At 47.3% G+C, this 18,414-nt stretch overlaps 2 protein-coding genes across 2 annotated transcripts in view; both read left to right on the top strand.

Moving 5' to 3' along the window:
• Positions 1–4,858, top strand: part of LOC139048844 (uncharacterized) — a 75,476-nt gene extending 70,618 nt beyond the window's left edge. Inside the window, exon 5 of the mRNA XM_070523718.1 lies at positions 4,347–4,858. The gene's annotated coding sequence lies outside the window, so the exon portion shown is untranslated. The remainder of the gene's footprint in view (positions 1–4,346) is intronic.
• Positions 1–18,414, top strand: part of LOC139048843 (fatty acid synthase-like) — a 157,313-nt gene that overhangs the window by 64,959 nt on the left and 73,940 nt on the right. The gene's annotated exons all lie outside the window — the stretch shown is intronic.

Raw genomic sequence — 18,414 nt, 5'->3', positions numbered from 1 at the left:
GTTTTTGTTCTTACCTATGCTTTTTATATAACCAGAGCCCATGGAAACTGAAAGCAACTCACATACGTAAATGCGATTTTCGCAATTGAAGGGGTTAGATATCTAACGCGTGCAGTACAAAGAGAAATAATTTATTTTTACCTTTCGTTCCAAAGAGAATGGGGCAGTCGCTAAAAGCTACTTTTACGAGGAGCTTGACTAGCCGACGGCCCCTATATTAGCAAACGTATGGCACATCAAAGCATCAAAGTACATGCAAGATAACCACATGCATTTTACTTAAATGTGTTTTCTGAGTGCTAGATAGAACACACAAAAGGAAAAACACATACACACATCATCGCTACGGCCACATCGTAGCGGCAGGTTCTCTGCTTGTTTACAATGTTACGCTGATGAATTTGCCGCCTACAACTCGTCTATTTAAGTTATGCTTTGTGCAGCAAAAACCTCTTCCAGATCAGCACTTGGGCCTCTGCCTCCGCTTAGCTGCACAGATGTGGCATCTGCATGAGGGTGAAAAAAGAAACTTTTGCAAGATATGTGCGCAGTTGTACCCATACGGTAATATCTCCACATGAAGCTGCTGGTCCCTTCTCCACAAATTCACGTGACTGATCCAACGAAGATGTTGCAGGTCCTACAGAACATTGCCCCAAGCTCTGCTATTGCACTATTCAAGTAAAAGTCCACCAGTAACGCATTTTTAACCGAACACTTTTCGATTGAGTGATACACAAACGCTATAGCTGGTGTTTTTTTTTTCACATGTAAAGTGCAACTTAGCTGCCACACCTTGGTGCTGAATTTTATTTCTGCCTTTTATTTCTTACCTTGTCATGCGTTTACATATCTGTCGATTTGGTAAATCTAAAGAGGCTGCAGCCATGCAAACACTTGTTATGTCAAAGAGAAGGAAGCTGCTGATAACGCGCATCATCCAGCAGACAGCCAAATTAGTGCAGTGGCTGTAGTGTCCTGCTGTTGAGCATGAGTTCACAGCTTTGATTCTGGATGTAGCAGTCGCTTTTTAATGGAGGTGAGATTCGAAAACAATAGTTAGTTAGGCTCGCGTTAAAGAAGAACACAGAGGTGGCCGAAATGAATTGTGAGCCATGCGTTACGGTGTGTCGTATGGCCTGGGTGTTGCTTTGGGAGCTGAAACATAGTGAAATAATTAAAACACTTGCAAGGACCACTCTGACATTTAGTTGGTGCACAATGGCCACCGTAGCGACTGCGCAATGAAATTGAGACAACCATCATATAGTAGCACCAATCAAAATCCGCAGCCTAAGGAATGTATTTTGATGTTAACAAAGAAAAGCTGGCAAGCTCGATTAGCTACCTGCTTGACCGGGCTCTATGTAAAGTTTTGTTGAAAAGACGTATTTTTAGTGCTGCTCGTGTATGTCTTATCGGTCTTGAATGTTGATATTTTGCCCAAGAGTGATTTGCGCTTGTCAAACTCAGGTAATAACCACAGTAACAAAAATAAACATTTTCCCTCTGCATAGCGAATGCTGGGCAGTGTAATTCTTGGGGCCTTATTTTAAAATAAAGCACTTGCATGAGGCACAATGTGCCTAGAGGTGTTATTTCGATCCATTTCTGCATGACACAGCTGCTTTTTTTTAATGTTGTAAATGCAGCTACTGAACCACTGGCCACGTTGGTTTACACATATGAATCCGTCATGCAGCTTCAAAGCGATCGACAGTGTTAATAATTTATGAATTAAGCTTTTTTCAGTGGATGCTGATGTAAGCGTTTTTTTGTATACAACATCATCACTTTTATAAAGTAACTCCTATGCCCTTGCACGAGCGTTACAGTTCAAATATGCCAAGGGATTATCAAAGGGAAAATGAGACATCCACCCAATCGTAGCAATTGGTACAATGGAAACCCATATCGTTTCCTCGAAAGAAAAGCGTCGCAGTTGAAGAAAACTTTGTTCTTAATATGTTTTGCTGTTGACCTGCTAGCCACTTGGTTAGCTCAGATGGTAGACCGGCAGCCCCGGAAATGCGGTAGTCCCTGATTCCAGTCCTGGACTAGCACGAATTTTTCTTTAAGTGCAAGGCTTTTCTTTCGAAGCAGCAGTATTCGAATCCTTTGTAGCAATTGCTGCGATTTGGTGGATACCTCATTTTCCCTTTATTAATTACTTTGCTCCACGTTACGGGTTCCTGCCGCACTAATACGTCAATATACGAAGGAATGAGTGAATGCAATGCCCATACAAAACCTTGACAAATTTGTGCATGTCGAAAGGGGGATTTCTGTAGGTTTCAGATTGAGACATTTGGGCTCGCCAGATAATATAGTAAATGTGAGGGTTCGTCCAAGACCAGTAGAACCAAGCTGGTGTCGTAATACAGCTTTCTTTAGCTCAAATGACGACACCGCCTGTGTACTCCACCCCTTCTCTCACTATGTAAAGTTCAGAAGCCTTGTAACATTTAGGAGGATGTACAGGATTCTTCCTCCACTGCTATTCCACTTCTACCATTGTTTCTGAAGAACTGAAGTGTCTACAGCTTAACTAAAATTCACAGGAAGCGTTCTTGCTGACTGGAAAACTCGCATACGAACACATGTATTATTTCGAAGTAAATTGTGAATGATTGAGAAGAAAATTACCCTGTGTTATGAATTAAGACAAACAGAAACCACCATACTATGAACGCACAATGAAAACTTTGATAAAGCTATAATAGCGTAGCTATAGCACATAAGTGCATTTCTCTTTTCTGTGTGGTTCGTTTAACTGCCGGACTTCCAGAATGTTTAAGCTGTAGGTCTTTGTAAATCTCAATGTATTCCTGAGCATCACATTGTCATTCTACATATGGGCGCCAGCGTTAAAGAATTGTCGGAGTGACAGCAGTTCTGTAGCACACGATAGACGCATAGAAAAAATGTACCATTGCAAAAGAATTGTACACAGTTTCCGGTTTAAGGACGACTGCACAGCTCTTTAGCCTATTACTTTTATGACGGCTGCTATGGCAGTATTGCTTTTTTTTAGATCACCTGCCGTGCTTGCTGCGTAGCTGCCATGTTCTGCTATCAGCCACATGGGTCATGCATTCCATTGCTGACTCCGACAGTTGCAATGCGCTAAAGTTAAAATGGAAAAGTCCCCTTGTACTTGGGACTTGTATGCAAATAATTTCCCGAGGTACATTAAATTTTAGCAGAGCCGTCAAATACTGTGCTTTTGGCGCTTTTTATAGCTCCACTGCAGCTCTCAAGCAGGAAATCATATCAATTACCTTTTCTCGTTGTCTGTTTTGTGTGTACCTTTAGCATTGCATAGCATTTGTGAAAAACTGTATTGCAGTCGCTGGTTGGTAGGCCTGAATCCTGATGGTGCACTTTTGTCATCTTGTGTAAAAGTTCTGTCGAACACTTTTTGTGTCGGAATTTTCAGGTGGCTGCCATTTCTTATCACGTGCTCAATAAGGATCCATGCTCGGAATTGTTGCTTGCATGCACGTAAATGATTAAGCAGTAAGCCTCTCCTCAACAGTAAAAATAAACTTCAAATGATTTATTAACATAAATGCGTGATACAAACGGTATCTACCTCGGCTGCCAATCTTAATTGCTTGTTCGTCACCACCAATGTGGACACTGGCCGACACTGGTGTAGTTCACTCCCAGGCATTCTCTTTTCTTTCCTGGAAGTGTCCTCACACCTTAATGCAAAGTGCGGACCGTGATCACACCCAGTGAAGTATAATTACTTTCAAAATGCCCAGAAGTCTAGAAATTGAGAAGTAGCAAAAAGAAAGGTTACATAGCAAATTATAAATCATTTTGGCATCCTCCTATTGAAAGCACCTTTTTTTCTGTATAACCTGATTTGGTTTTTAGAGGTCAGCTGTCTGAAGCTTTTCCCGCAATGACAGGTTGCATTATTTGCTACAACTATACATAACCTACATGAGAGGGCATACAATGGCTAATTATGGCAGCAGTTACACTTGAACACTGGCGGCGCAAGTAAACAAGTCCCCATCTTCCGACACTGTGAATATACTCTTATGGGCCTAAATGAGCAGGTGGCAACCACTTTCAGTAATCGCTAATCGATAATTGGCGCCTCCCCCACAAGTGTACGCTCTCCGCTAGATATAGCTGGTGACTAAGCAGTGCTACTGTTAGTTTCATGTTTTTGAGTAGCATTTTCTATATTATGAGTTTTGCATAGGTTGCCCTTGGATAATTTTTAGTGATATCCATAGCTGTAGAATTACGATTTTGGTGCGGGCTTATTACTCGGTAGTTGTTTTGTTTCTCCTGAACCTGACGCAGGTCTGACTTTATCTTTACAGCTAAACAAGCCTGCCGTTCCAGCGAAGTTCATATGTTGGAAATGCTGAGGGTGCATGCTAATGAACTCAAGCAAAAGGCACCATAAGAAGTCATCTTGTATGTGTGTCACTTGCATGGTGGAAAGAGTGCCAGGAGTGAGACTGATTCATTGACATGGGGACAGTCGAATTCTGAAGAATGGCAGAGATGTCGAAATGACCTCGTTACTGCAAGCACTGCTCATGCTTGCATGACTCAAACGAATACCTTTCTACGTTCGAATGGTGCGGCCAACATTCACCTCCTTCTTGTGCGTATTTGGGAAACAGAGCTGTAAAAACACCACAAAAGCGTGCCAGGTTTTCAAAGGAACGTGCAGCTCGTTTTGCACACAAAAGGTGGCAAGAAGCACTGGGGCACACAATTTAAGCGCGCCAGAGAGGGCTCGCTCTGCACGAGGAATTTTCCTTCATATGTTGTTCTCTAGTTGGTTGCGCAATTTTTTCATGCAAATGCTGCAATGGCAAAGCAGTCCTTTTGGAGAATAAATGTCCAACAAAACATCAGAATTCATTCAACATCTGTGATACCTTGGAGCCTAAGTTAGAGTATTGTCCTCAAATTAACCAGCACATGGCAGTGTGCCATGCAAAGGAGGCCTATCTTTTGTATATCGTAGTGACCTTTCTTTTTGTTATGCTATTGTACACTACAACAGCTATGCCATTAAGGAGTTCAAGGATGCAATCATTAGTATACTGACACGTGGACATGCTTATCATTTACGGGTGAGCGCTTTTAACCGTCTAACGAATGTTATCGCTCTGCGCGGGAAGCATCCGCATGTATCGGAAGTTTCTCGAATATTATCGGTGGTTTTGTTGTCTCCGAAGCTTGTGTAGTGTGATTGCATGCGCGACGCGAATTCTGTAGAACTTTCGGGAAGACACCCGGGCACCACCGATTACTGATAAAACCATCAGCTGGGATGAAGGCCGTTTTCTCGCGGTCCATTTCATCGATTGATACCTGCCAGCAGCCGGATCGAAGATCAATGGGACGAGAAGTATTTAGCTCTGTGCAAGCAATCCAGGGCATCATCGATGCGTAGTAGTGGGTAGACGCCTTTTCGGGTGATGTTGTTTAAATACAATAATCAATGCCAGAATGGCGGTACGAAGTTTATTTTTTTCACAAGGACAACGAGTGAAGCCCAAAGGCTGGCTGATGGCTCGATAAACTCGTTGCGGAAAATTTTGTCCACTTCTGATTGGATGACTCTCCGTTCAGCATGCGATACACGATAGGGATGCCAACGAATGCGATTCGTGTGTCCAGTGTTGATACGGTGGTGAACAGATGTTTCTCCTAAAGGCCTGTCGCCAAAATCAAAGACGTCACAGTACGATTCGAGGAGGAGACGTATGTCCGTGCCCTGTGAAGAGTTGAGGCCAAGTGCAATCATTTTCGTGAAGTCATCTGTTAGGGAACCAAAGCTGTGAGCAGCAATTGGCGCTAAGACACCACTCGCGGCATTCAGACATTCAATATCAAATTCGGAATACTTAGAAACGCGGGCCAAGAACATGCCGGCTACACGCACTTGAGGACGCAGGCTGAAATTGAGAAGCGGAAGAAGGACGCCGTTATTAGTAATCGTTACCTGCTTATGCGGAAGAGCAACGTTTCGGTGCAAAAGCACGTCTATGATGGGGCGAAGGAGATATTCACCGTCAGGAATCTGTGGCTGGGCGGTCACAGCGACTTAAGTGACTGCCTCAGGTGACGGACGCACATGTTGAAGTGAACACAAGTGCGGTAGAGCGGCGCTCGGATCATCGGCGACTTGAGGCAGTCTCAATTGAAGAACGCCGGTTGCACAGTCGATGAGAGCGGAATTATTGGATAAAAAGTCTAATCCAAGAATAACGTCGTGAGGGCAGTTGCCGATCGCAGCAAAGAAAAAAGAAGTAGGACGGCCGGGTATACTTAAACGCAGAGTACACAATCCAAGAACAACCAGCACGCTGCCGTCGGCCACACAAAGCACTCGGGCAGCTGCTGGGCCGAAGACCTTCCTTAAACATCTACGTATGCTAGCACTCATCACAGATACGTGGCCTTCAGTGTCGATGAGTGCTTGGACAGGTGCGCCGTCTATTTTAACGTCAATTACACTTCTCTTGGTGGGCCCAGACAGAGAATTTTCTGCAAGAGTAGGCAATGCAGCACCACCTCCGAGGGTTGCATTTCTTAGTTTTCCGAAAGGGTGCGGCCAAATGTCACAGGGGACGAAAGGCGATGTGCCTGCGGTGAACCGGAAGATGGGCGACGTGTTTGCGGAGAACGAGACTGGTGTCCGTGCGGCGATGGTGAGAAACTGTGCCACGTGTTCCTAGCAGAGCTGTTAGCGCTGCTACACTGGGCGGTTGGCGAAACATTGCGGGCATTTCCATTAAACCGGCTGAGCTTGGTCAGCGTGCGAGGTGTTGAGGGCCATGAGTTGCGACATTATCGGGCGACATGACCAATGCAGTGACAGGTGGATTATATCGGCTGGTCGTCCGCAGCTCTCCACTCCGTCGGGTTGCGATAACGCGAAGAGAAGCGTCGGGGGTGATCAAAAATAGTAGGAGGCGTTCGTTGGTTCTGGGGTTGGCGACAGCACAGACAGAATGTAGGCCAATGTTTTCAAGTTCCTGGCGAACGATGGCTTGTACAAGGGGACCCGAAAAAGTGGTAGCACCAGAAAGCACCACCACCACAGAAAGCTGCGGGGGCTATATAGTCGAGTTCACGTCGAGCGATTTGCACCACGTCCTCTGACCGCAACACATGCTGCTGTGCGGGCTTATCTTCACAGGTCGGCGTTGTGGCAGTATTAGGAATTCTGGCGAATGGTTGCAGGACGCGTCGGCTTTTGGCGTGCTCAAATGGTTGGCATTCTTTGATGATAGCATCAACTGTAGAGCAGCTTTTGCACATGAGCAGATTAAAGGCATCGTCAGCAATTCCATTCAGCACATGCCCTACCTTCTTTCCCAGCTTCTGTCATGTCGTGATCGGCTTTACTAGAAAGCGCCAGCACGTCCTGGATGTACAAAACACAGTACTCTGGGGGGGGATTGGGCATGAGATGCCAGTTCCTGGCGTTGCGGCAACTTTACGGCCGGCTGGCTTGCCAAACAACTCTGTTAATTTTGCATTAGTTAAAAAGGTCAGCTCCTCTTCATGGTTTTCTTACTGCGCCTTTGCCATGCCTCTTAGGTTGAACAACAGGTTAGCTAGCAAAAGCGTAGGGCCCCATCTGTTGATTCCATGCCCGCGTTCGAACATAGCCACCCATTCTTCAACGTCGGCGCCATAAGTCCCGCAGAAAGCGCTGGGATCCTTGGGCTGCACAACCACAACTGAAGGGGACGGCGTCGTAACTGGCGAGGGTGACGTTGGAGGCGGCAACGACGTTGGTCCCGCGTGCTCACCGTCATTCAAGGTGAGGACGGTCATGCGACGTCCACTTCGGAGCTCCGTTTGCAGCCGTGGCACGCAGCACCTCCACCAGTAGGTTACGGGGATTTTGGGAGTATAGACAGACTGTATTTATAATGTATATACAAGCAGAGTAAATGGTGTCAAGATAGCTGACTAGCAACAACACGCAGCAGCCAGCGCCTCCCCATCTTCTCCTTCCTCTCACTTCTTTTATCCTTCCGTAACATTATTCTCAAAGTGTAAGTTAAAATAAAAAAAAAATATTTGAAACCTCTTTTTTAGGGAATGTCCTTATCTGCACACAACCGCGAGACTTCACACCACTTCAGTGGTGTCATCATGCTTTCCCACTAGACCGGCGCATCAGTGACATAAACGGGGAGCATTCCTACTAGCAGGGGTAATTATAGAGTAGAGTCAAAAGTAGTTTCACCAGACCAGCCATAAACAGCTCGCTGTGCGCGCGTTCGCATGCTTGCTGCACCGACGTGCCGCAGGAAACATACGGGGCAGAGGAGCTCTGAAAACCCAAGTTCAAATCACTTCACGACTTAGAAGAGGCACGAAATACACTGGCCAAGTCGCTTTGTTTTACTACCTCTAAAATAGCGCTCTCAGTGTGCACTATATATGTAATTTCAATTTTAATATTAGAATTAACCCCATGGTAGCGATCATCATAAAGCCTTGTAAAAAATGTAGTTTCTCCCGAAAGGCCAAGCATCCAGTGCCATAGTAAACTAGTTGACCGCTATACGAAGTAAGGATAGTAGTTTTATTGGCCCAATAAATACGCAAACTTCACTCGCTAAATTAATTAACAAGCACGGTGTCTCGCGCGCACAGGTAAACACGAACACATCTCACTTGATGAGCACGGAAACTCGCTGTCGCAACGCTACAGTGAGGAAGCACGGCAGCAGCCGCGAGGGAATTGGCCTTCGTGCTGCGGCTCACTTCAATGCGAACGAAGCGTTGAAAGCACAGCGCATACGAAGCTACTAGCGCTAGGCGCCCTTCCTCCGCGCATAGAAGATCGTTTTCAAGACAGGGCGCCCGCGCGGCCACGCCGTACACAGCTGCCGCCCTCGCGTCCTCCTCCCGCTGCCGCGGGCGCGCGACGGAAGACGGCGCACTTCCTCCCCGCTTGCCTCCCTCATGCACGCGAGATTAGCTGAGGTCGTCTTGTTACCGTCGCAAGTTTTACTCGCGCACGCAGCATGCGGCACGCGTGGACGATGTTGCCGTGTTTGGACTTCATACGGAACATCACGGCGCCGACGACGGCAGCAATGCGCCCTGAGTGTCCGTACGATTGCTCTCGCAATAAAATATTGTAAGTTTTTCAGCTTTCCGCATGCTCTTCTACAACAGCATTACGCCAAGCCTCGTATTACCTTCGGAGTAGTGGAGTTAGACTACGTAGAGAGCTCCGTTTATCACACATCTGCATATCGCTTGTCGCATATACACGCATAGCTTCCCATCGTGATATGTGCTAGGTGCGATCCTCGGCGAACAAGCGGGAGAACAAGCGCTTTTCAGAAGAATTGTATTTTAACAATAGAAAACCTCGTTAACAAAAAAACAGCCATTGCAATATTTGAAGAGGCAAGTCGCAATGAAAGCGCCTTTTTTAAAGAATACCTTCCGGATGAACATAAATACAACACAAGGCAATCAACTTACTACAATGGCAAGATCCGTACAATTTACGGCATGCAAAAGCACGCACTCATAGTTCCATATTTTCTGAATCATCACCCTGGCTTACTCGCTATAATAAATGAAGCACTCTCAAAAGAAAGTGAACATGTATATTCTGTCGCTTCAGGTATGACTGTTCATTCCTTTGTACACAAATCACATTCAGTATTTCTGTTACGTATTTCATGTACTTCTCATTTTTTGTGTATGTATCCGCTTTGTGTGCCATTCTTGCCCTGTGTGATTGAGTGTTTTGTGCACTGGGAACGCGTCGGGGAAGGGCACTGACACTTAGCCATTCGTGCCTTTTTGTCAGCCTCTTTGACAGAGATTCTTTGTATTTTTTCATGTCAAAACAAACATTCATTCATTCACTACGCGCTGCAGTACGCTTGGGCGGCAAATATTGCTAGCGTGGTGGACGGACGGCTCGCTATTCTAATGAGAGAGGCATATAGACGTAGCTTTAGATGTTATATATGCTAGAGATCAAAAGTTAGAGTGCAATTTACGTGATGTGCAGAATATTCAGCCTTCGAAACGGCGACATTGTCAAAACAATAATGCGGCAGGAGCCCTTACAATTTTCAGGCAGCAGTTAATATTACAACTGGGAAAGCAGCTAGGCAAGATCCAGCGGAGGCGTTGCCGGTAGCATCTCTGCTTTCCACGTTGCCATCCCACGTTCGACTCCGCGTCGTACTTTACTATCTTTAGCGGCAGCTATTTAGACGTGGCTGAAATCTTTTCGCCACCTGATTAGATCTGACCACTGCAAATCACAGCAAGCAGCGCATCCTTACTGCCTCTAGGCGGCAACCTCAAACTGTACCGCGAGGTCATGCGTGTAAGTTGCGTTTATTGCGCTGATTTTACATGTCCACTCTAGCAGATTTAAAAGCGCTATGCTTATTCAGTTGGTTCACGTGTGCTATGTAAAGCTGGTAGACAAAACAAAAAAAACAGTGCGATCAGGTAATTCCAACGCGTCACCGGACTGTCCGATCCAAGTGGCAGTTCAGTTGCAGTGAACTGCTTGCTGTCAGCTTGCCCGCTCTGTTCTAAATGCTATCAGACGAGCAACTTCCAATCATTTCAATACTTGTAATGTTATGCACCGGCTGAATTATTCTTTTTTATTCGTTTCGACGTCACTTAACGCACGTGTTTAATTTAACCTTCCACATATATGGTATTGAGAGCCCACCACCACTTCCGAACGTCCTCAAAAAAAGCGAGCCCTCAGTTGCACTGCTGTGGTTACCATAGATGCCAGGTAATGCGCCTACGTTCTGCCTCACCTTTGCGCAATATCCCCACTTATGCACCACTGCCTACTTAGAGTAGAGGAAACAGCATCAATGTGTAAGTGTGTACGGACACGGCCGAAAATGCTTTTACACGTACGCATAACCACGACGCTTGATACGACGCCCTGAATCAGGCTATCTATTTCTAATTCTTTCTTTATGCGGTGTGGTTACGCCTGTCCCACAAAGAAGTGTCAATAAGGAACGGCTTGTAAGTCATAGAGGAAACGGTGCTACAACAGCCACTCGCGCCTCTTATGCGAAAGAAATCTGAGATGACGTATAGAGCAGTCAGAGGAGCTAACTGTTCGGAAAATAGCTGCGCTTCTGTGAATTCGTTAGTGGTTAACGTTTATGTTCATTTGTGTATCGCAGTTCCCGCGTCGACGTTACAACGCTACAACACGGGCGCAATTCCACCAGTCAAGTGTACGAGTAGCTAGGCGTAACTGCACCGTTGGACTATTTGCGATAACAAGTTGTCATAGTATCGTGTCTTTGGGCACCGAACGGAATGAGTTTTTTTCTTCTTACTCTGAAAGAGCGTGCGTGAACCCTGTGGAACAGGATGTGGCAGCTGCTGTTGAAGCAGCCATGAGCTCGCCGTTCTGAACGGGTGGCGCGGACTCGGGCACGCTTCACCGCAGCGCACACAGGATATGGGCGCCGACGAGAAGGAAGCGTGTGTCTAGTGGTTCAGCGTACACACGCGTCCGGGGTATTCGAGCGTGAGACACGACAGAACAAGCGAAATCCGGCGGACGTGCTCCCATAAAATTGCAAACAATCAATTTCAACGGATGCGTCGGATGCTGCTTCGGCCACAGCTTTGCTTCAAACATAGCGTCCTAGCTTGTACAGCTGAACACGTGGCATCCGCTGCAATGTTAACACTACACTGACTAAAGCTGGAACCGGATGACGGCAAACGCCCGCGTTGCAGCCAACAGGGCGAGCACCCGCACGAAAGAAGGGAGCGGCGATTTCGCGTCGCATTTTCTGGGTTGCCAGACAACCAGGAATAACTCCCAACGACATGAATTGTCTCTCTTACCGCATATATAACATGCGCTTGAACTTAGAGAACACGACAATAAAAACAATGTTAGTGTAATTACAAAGCGATACTTTTTCCGAAGTGTACTTATCAAGCTCAATTTCAAGCAGCAAGATTGTGGGCGAAACTGCGACTACGTACATTCCGCATGCTGAGAGGCCGCTGCTTGTTTACAACTTCACATAGAAAATAGAGCGTCGGCCGCTTACTACCGAGCACAAGAGGCGATTTCTGCTATTAAGGGGGATCCTGAGGCCATCTGCTATACCGTCTACGCTGAGGGTATCTGCTGTAGCTCGCCGAGCGTGGTCACGTTTGATGTTGTTCTTGTAATTGCGGTCGTGTACGTCCCACAGGCCGCGACGCTTCTCCACTTCAGTTGTTACGACCTCGTTGAAGGTTTCTTTGTCGATTTTAGCTGAACACGACGCGCGAACGAAATAACGGTAGCACGTGCTTTCTTTGATGCACGCGCCACTTCTGCCAAGAAAAAAAAGAATTGCGCCAGAGAGGTTCCGTCGAGATGCGCAGAGAGCAGGGCGATCTGCTGGGAAAACCAAAAACCAAAATGCCACTTGACCAAACGCCACGTGACTTATCTGAACTCTGATTGGCGTACGCGCTTCGCGACGCGTTTTTTTTGTTTTCTACTCCGAGCAGCAGCACGCGGCGGCGCGATTTCGTGACTGATCATGCTGGGCACGCATCAAAATCACGCGCGCTTCTCACCATCCGCGCGTCAATCGAACCTGAAATCACTCCATGCGGTTCCGCTTTAAGGCATCTGCCGCAAAAAGTTTAATACCAGCTTGTGAAATCAATTTAAATGTAATTGCCGAGTGGAGCAGCCTGACAACGGCACAATATAATTAATATGACACCTTCCTCGTTTCAACAAGACTTTTCTCGTCTGAGCATACGCGCTGACGCAAGTTTCAGCGACAGCTTCATATTTGAGGCATGACCTTCTTAAATATTACTATACGACCAGCCGTGGTTGCTGAGTGGCTATGGGGCTGGGCTGCTGAGCACGAGGTCGCGGGATCGAATCCCGGCCACGTCGGCCGCATTTCGATGGGGGCGAAAACGCCCGTTTACTTAGATTTAGGTGCACGGTAAAGAACTCCAGGTGGACGAATTTTTCGGAGTCCTCCACTACGGCGGGCCTCATAATCAGAAAGTGGTTTTGGCACGTAAAGCCCCATAATTTATTTTTTTTAATATTAATAAACGGATGCATACAAACGAAGACAACGAGACAGGGTGTTCTCTTATCTTGTGTGTACGTTTGTTTGGCGTCTTTATATTTTATAATGAAGAGCTACCAACTAGCCCAGCAAGAAGTACTCTTAAGTCTGAGGCATGACAGTAGGTGTCATCTCTATAGCCTGTTCTTATCCTTGTTTTGGAGGTAATAAAAAGCTGGTTATGTTTAAAAATTCACAGACGATTGCGATAAACCATAATATGAAACTTGAGCGCAACCCCGTATGTGTTCTCGCTTCGCGGGTCAGTGTTTTGTGTTATGAATATATAGGTACGTGGTTCATATTAGGATGGGAACGCTATGAGTAGCGTGATTTCTTCTCGTACAGAAGACGCGCACTACACTTGCGCCATATCGTAGCCATAGTCGCCGCACAGCCCGTCTTGCGCGGCTCCACGTGTGTCTTCTGATGCCTGCGTTCCACCAACGACGAGAGTGGCTCTTCATCGCGGCGAATTCGTGGCACCAGCGCCAGCAGGTGACAACACCCAAGGGAGCGTCACATCGAGCTTTACTCGTAGCCGCTCGCCGTCGCCTCTTGCAGTAGCAGTGATCCCCGTCACACACGCTGGTGCCTTGGAGTGACCTCAGCCGCTGACATCGACCTCCGGAAGCGGAGTGATGGTTTCGCTATCAAGGAACATACGGGCTTCTAGCGGTTGAAGTTGATGTTTATTTGCATCATCAAAATGCGGGAATGCTCGGGCAAAAAGTGAAAATCGGTTCACTTGAGAAGCGCCCGAGCCCCCAATATACAAGGCATACAAAAAGGGCTACAATATACGCTAACAAGGCATTTTAAATGTTTATCATTGCAGGTCAACCTCTAGTGCTATACAATGTAATACAATACAAACAGTTTGACAGTAACTATATATAGATAAATATACTAACAGCAGTGGAAAAAGAGTACTGACAACATGGAATGAAAAACTCTCTTATGTTACGTATGCTGCACATTTCCGCATGAACGATCTGGAAAATCAGTCTGTTCAACAGAACTGCAAGTGCATGACGTAACATTGGCCACCCATGCTCAGTACCACAATATGGCACGTGCCAACATTCTTTACTGCGGAATGGATATACAATGGTGTTCGTTTTCAGCGATGATGTGCTAACAAATGCATGCTCGCAGCTATATACAGATTTTTTTGCATCTTATGCATAGAAAATACTCATAAAGTTTGGGCACGGGAATTATTTCAAACTGACGAAACATTTCAGGAGTTTGTGCATTGTAATCAGCCCTAGCCATATTAAGCAAGGTCTTCTTTTGTAGCACATGCAGTTTGCTAGTGTTACACGATGCGATATTTCCCCAGACCAGGAAACAATAGTTAAGATAGGATAAGAAGGGTGTATTATAAATTAACAATTTTGCCGAGAATCACAAGATCAGGTGCAACGAAGTAGTTGTGGACGTTCACATTTCTTCTCATTCACGAGTTCTCTTGAAATAAAGAAATTTTAGTGAATGGCAAACAACTCTTCTTTCTGTTTAGTTATTTTTAAATTCTTATTGTTTGAACTACAAATCGGGCAAACAGTCGGAGATGGTTGACTTCATGAGTCTGCTGAGCTTCCCTCCGCTAACAATTTCAACTCGCTCAACGATATCACAAGTCGCATCGCCCTCGGTCGTCGCGTTCGGTTCTCGTGCCAAGTATGACGATGGGAAAGATAAGACATAGAACCTTGAGCAAGCTTGCAATGAGCAGGAAACGAGGGACACGATCGGAGGTCATGGTTTGAAACGCACGTTCAGTTTTCGTTCGGTATTGCCTAACGAGATTGGCCTAGGCCACGCTGAGTCGTCAGGCCCGTCAGGCGGCCGATGACTAGCAGGATTAATAGAGCAGGAATAAACTCGGTGCCCTTTCACTCTGTAAAGAAAGATGACCAAGGAAGCTGTGTAAGTGGGCCCCTTAATCGCGAACAGCACCTCCGTCGCAGGCCAGCCCGGCATTGCACTTTCTTCGGGATCGGCGCACGTATGGCGAGTGCTTAAGGCTTGCTTCACCACCGCCGCGGGTAGGGGCAATGTACTGTGTTCCGGATAGGTCCACGTATGAGGAATGAGTAAAGTTTTCTTCCTCCGCCGGGTTCTTCTTTCTTCGTGTTTTCGTTCGTTATCGGCTTTTCCTAAGTCGCAGCACTGTTCTCTGCTTCGGTATTCCAGAACTAAAGATGCTGGATGTCAATAATTTGAACTGAGTTTATTTACGGACAGACATTAGCGGGGTTTACACTGAGTTTAATCGTAAACTAGGGAAGAAGGTTCAGATTAACGAATGCGGCTGAGCAAAGGCCCCGGAGCAGTCCGTCGCTCCGGTCGGGCACCTGAAGAGATCGGTCCATTGTCTGTCAAGTCTCAGCTCACACTAGAACGTCTCCGTATATACTAAACAACGTAAACGATTTCATACTAACGAATGCGGCTCTGCAAAGGCCTTGGAGTGGTCCGTCACTACGATCGGGTGCCTGAAGAGATCGGTCCGTTGTCTCTCAAGTCTCAGCTCACACTAGAACCTCTCCGTATATACTAAACAAGGTAAACGACTTCATACTAAGCAATTAGGCTCAAAAAAGGCCTCGGAGCAGTCCCTCGCTACGATCGAGCACCTGAAGAGATCGGTCCGTTGTCTCTAAAATCTCAGCTCACGCTAGAACCTCTCCGTATATACTAAACAAGGTAAACGGCTTCATACTAACGAATACAGCTCTGCGATGGCCTCGGAGCAGTCAGTCGCTCTGATTGGGCGCATGGCGAGATCGGTGCGTTGTCTCTCACGTCTCAGACCACACTGGACGCTCAGCCGCGCACATTTTCACCCCCGGCCGCGGGATCATGTCTCCGGGCTGTGTAATTAGCACCGGCGGTGAGAGCCGCTCGAACCATCCAAGCCGCCCGCGCCGCCTCGGCTCAATCCAAACACTTCCCAAAGAATCCCTTCTCCAGATGCCACTACAGCGGGCTCGCTGCGCGATTTATTGCGCTCGCCAGAACCAGTGCGTGATAACCCCTGGCGCTCCCTCTTTCGCCAAACAGCGTCCGGCCACCGCCTTCCCAAAGCAGGCGCTCTCTGGAAGCGGCCTGTATGCGAGCCAACTTCACAACATTGCAGTGCAACAGATACACAAACACTGAGTGGATCCCGGAGAAGTAGAGCAAGCACGCACTTCAACTAAACATAAAGAATGCTGACATGAGTTTCATCAAGGCGACCTTTCACAACGAGCTTACAGAGTGCTTGACTCGTGCTTCACCTCCGCCGCGGGTCGGCCCGGCTTTGAACTATCTTCTGGATCAGCCCTGGTAATAACGTTTTATTCTAGTAAGGCCGCGTCAATCACGGCTCGTACTCGACGACACGAACGCAGATGACGTCTGATCCGGACGCCGGAGGAGAAGGCTCGAGTTTTGTGTTAACAAACGGACGCCGTCCTGGAGGCGAATGGGTATATCGATATTCTAATTGACATTAGGAGAAAAAAAAGGGAGCTGGGAAGATCATGTAATCCGCAGGTTGGATAACCGTTGCACCGTTAGGGTTACAGAATGGGCACCAAGAGAAAGGAAGAGCAGTCGAGGACGGCAGAAGGCTAGGTGGGGCGAGGAAATTAAGGAATTCGCTGGCGCTAACTTGAATCGGCTGGCGCAGGACAGGGGTAATCGGAGATCGCACTGAGAGGCCTTCGTCCAGCAGTGGACATAAAATGGGCTCACGATGATAATGATGACGACCACGGCGACGGTCCTGGGGGAAGAGCCCTTAAAAGGCACCTCACCAGGCCACAAAGTAAGCTTCGGAATTGCGCTGGAGGTTGTTACGTGTTTTCTACGGAGCGTTCTGCCGCAAAAAGGTTTCCAATCGGCTAATTATTAGCCGAGATAGAAATATTTTTGTGCCGCAAACCAATGATTTCAGGAGGCGAGCTTTACCGCAAACATCTACGCTATCCCCAATCGCCCCTTCTAGCCTCCGCAACCGAAATTCCTTCCCTGCGTTCTGCCATACCGGAGCTCGAGGAGTGCGTGACGCGTACGTCACAGCTCCTGCCTTCTTTTTGTTTTTCGTCGCATTTCTGCGGTGTGGCGCACTAGCGCTGACGGCGTCGTGCGCAAGTTAATGTCATTGTCTCGTTTTAAACAGTACACAAGTTTTGCGCGCTGTGCACGAGGACAACTGACTAGCGATATAAGTTAGTGCTACACGAATACTGAGGCAAATACATGCGCAACCCAGAGCATGTGATCCGCTTGTGGAAATTGTCTTCGCCGGTGGCGGCACGAAGTGGGAACAAGCAGACGAAACGGCAGTACATCTCTCTTGCTGCGGTTCGAAGCAAAACAAAAAAAACTCTCATATGTTCAGATTGTGTGTCTTGATATTTCTCGAAGCCTTAATTCGTCTTTTCAAGCAACATATTACACAAATAACAGATATTTCTTTGAATAATTCTCGAAATTACGTGTCACCACAAGCGACGTCACAGGACAAATCAGTATACGTAGGCGCACAAGCAATGGTACGTCACCTTCTGGCTTGAAACGCAGCTGCCGGGAGGAGAAGGGCAAACGGCGTTCGGTTTGAAATTTCAGATCTTGGCACGGCGCGTAAGAATGTAATACGTTGCAAATACGATCGTTATCGCGCATTGTATCCTCTTAGCTTGTCAGCTCAAAATAGACAGACTTAATGAGGGGCCCTGTAAAATCGCTGTAGACACTCCACTGTAAAAATGCGCTTGTAAACACGGCACACTTCAGCAGGCCCTGCTCCACGTTTCGGCTCCACGATTTGGATTTGGAGGTATAGGGAGATTCCGCATCCTGCTGGCGCCACGGACAAGCGTAGCCCTCCCCGCATCACGTCGCCCTCTCCCTCCTCTGCTTCCGAAGTTCCGATGCTATTGCCCACGGGGTGTCGAATGCCGGCCAGTCGGCAACTCAGAGCATGCCCAGACAATCTTCCCGCGCTCCTCCTCTACTTTCCTCCTCATGCTTTTGTCACGATCCACCCGATTTCGTGAAGGAGGGAGGGCTAGAGCCACCCTCCGTTAGAAAGACGCCCCGCAGCGTAGTGGTGGGCTCGCTGCTCCGGGACCATTACGCCTCCGCCATCAATAACCCCGCCATGCAGACGCGACTCCTGGAGCTTCCCGACCTCACGCTGCATGACGCCGTGAAGGCATCGCTGGCCATGGAAGCTGCCGCCAAGGACGCCGGCGAGATCGCCCGTGCGACTGGC

Source organism: Dermacentor albipictus, chromosome 8, assembly GCF_038994185.2.
Source record: "Dermacentor albipictus isolate Rhodes 1998 colony chromosome 8, USDA_Dalb.pri_finalv2, whole genome shotgun sequence".
NCBI lineage: Eukaryota > Metazoa > Arthropoda > Arachnida > Ixodida > Ixodidae > Dermacentor > Dermacentor albipictus.
Note: the sequence above shows the minus strand (reverse complement) of the source record. Positions and strands in the feature narration are given on the sequence as shown.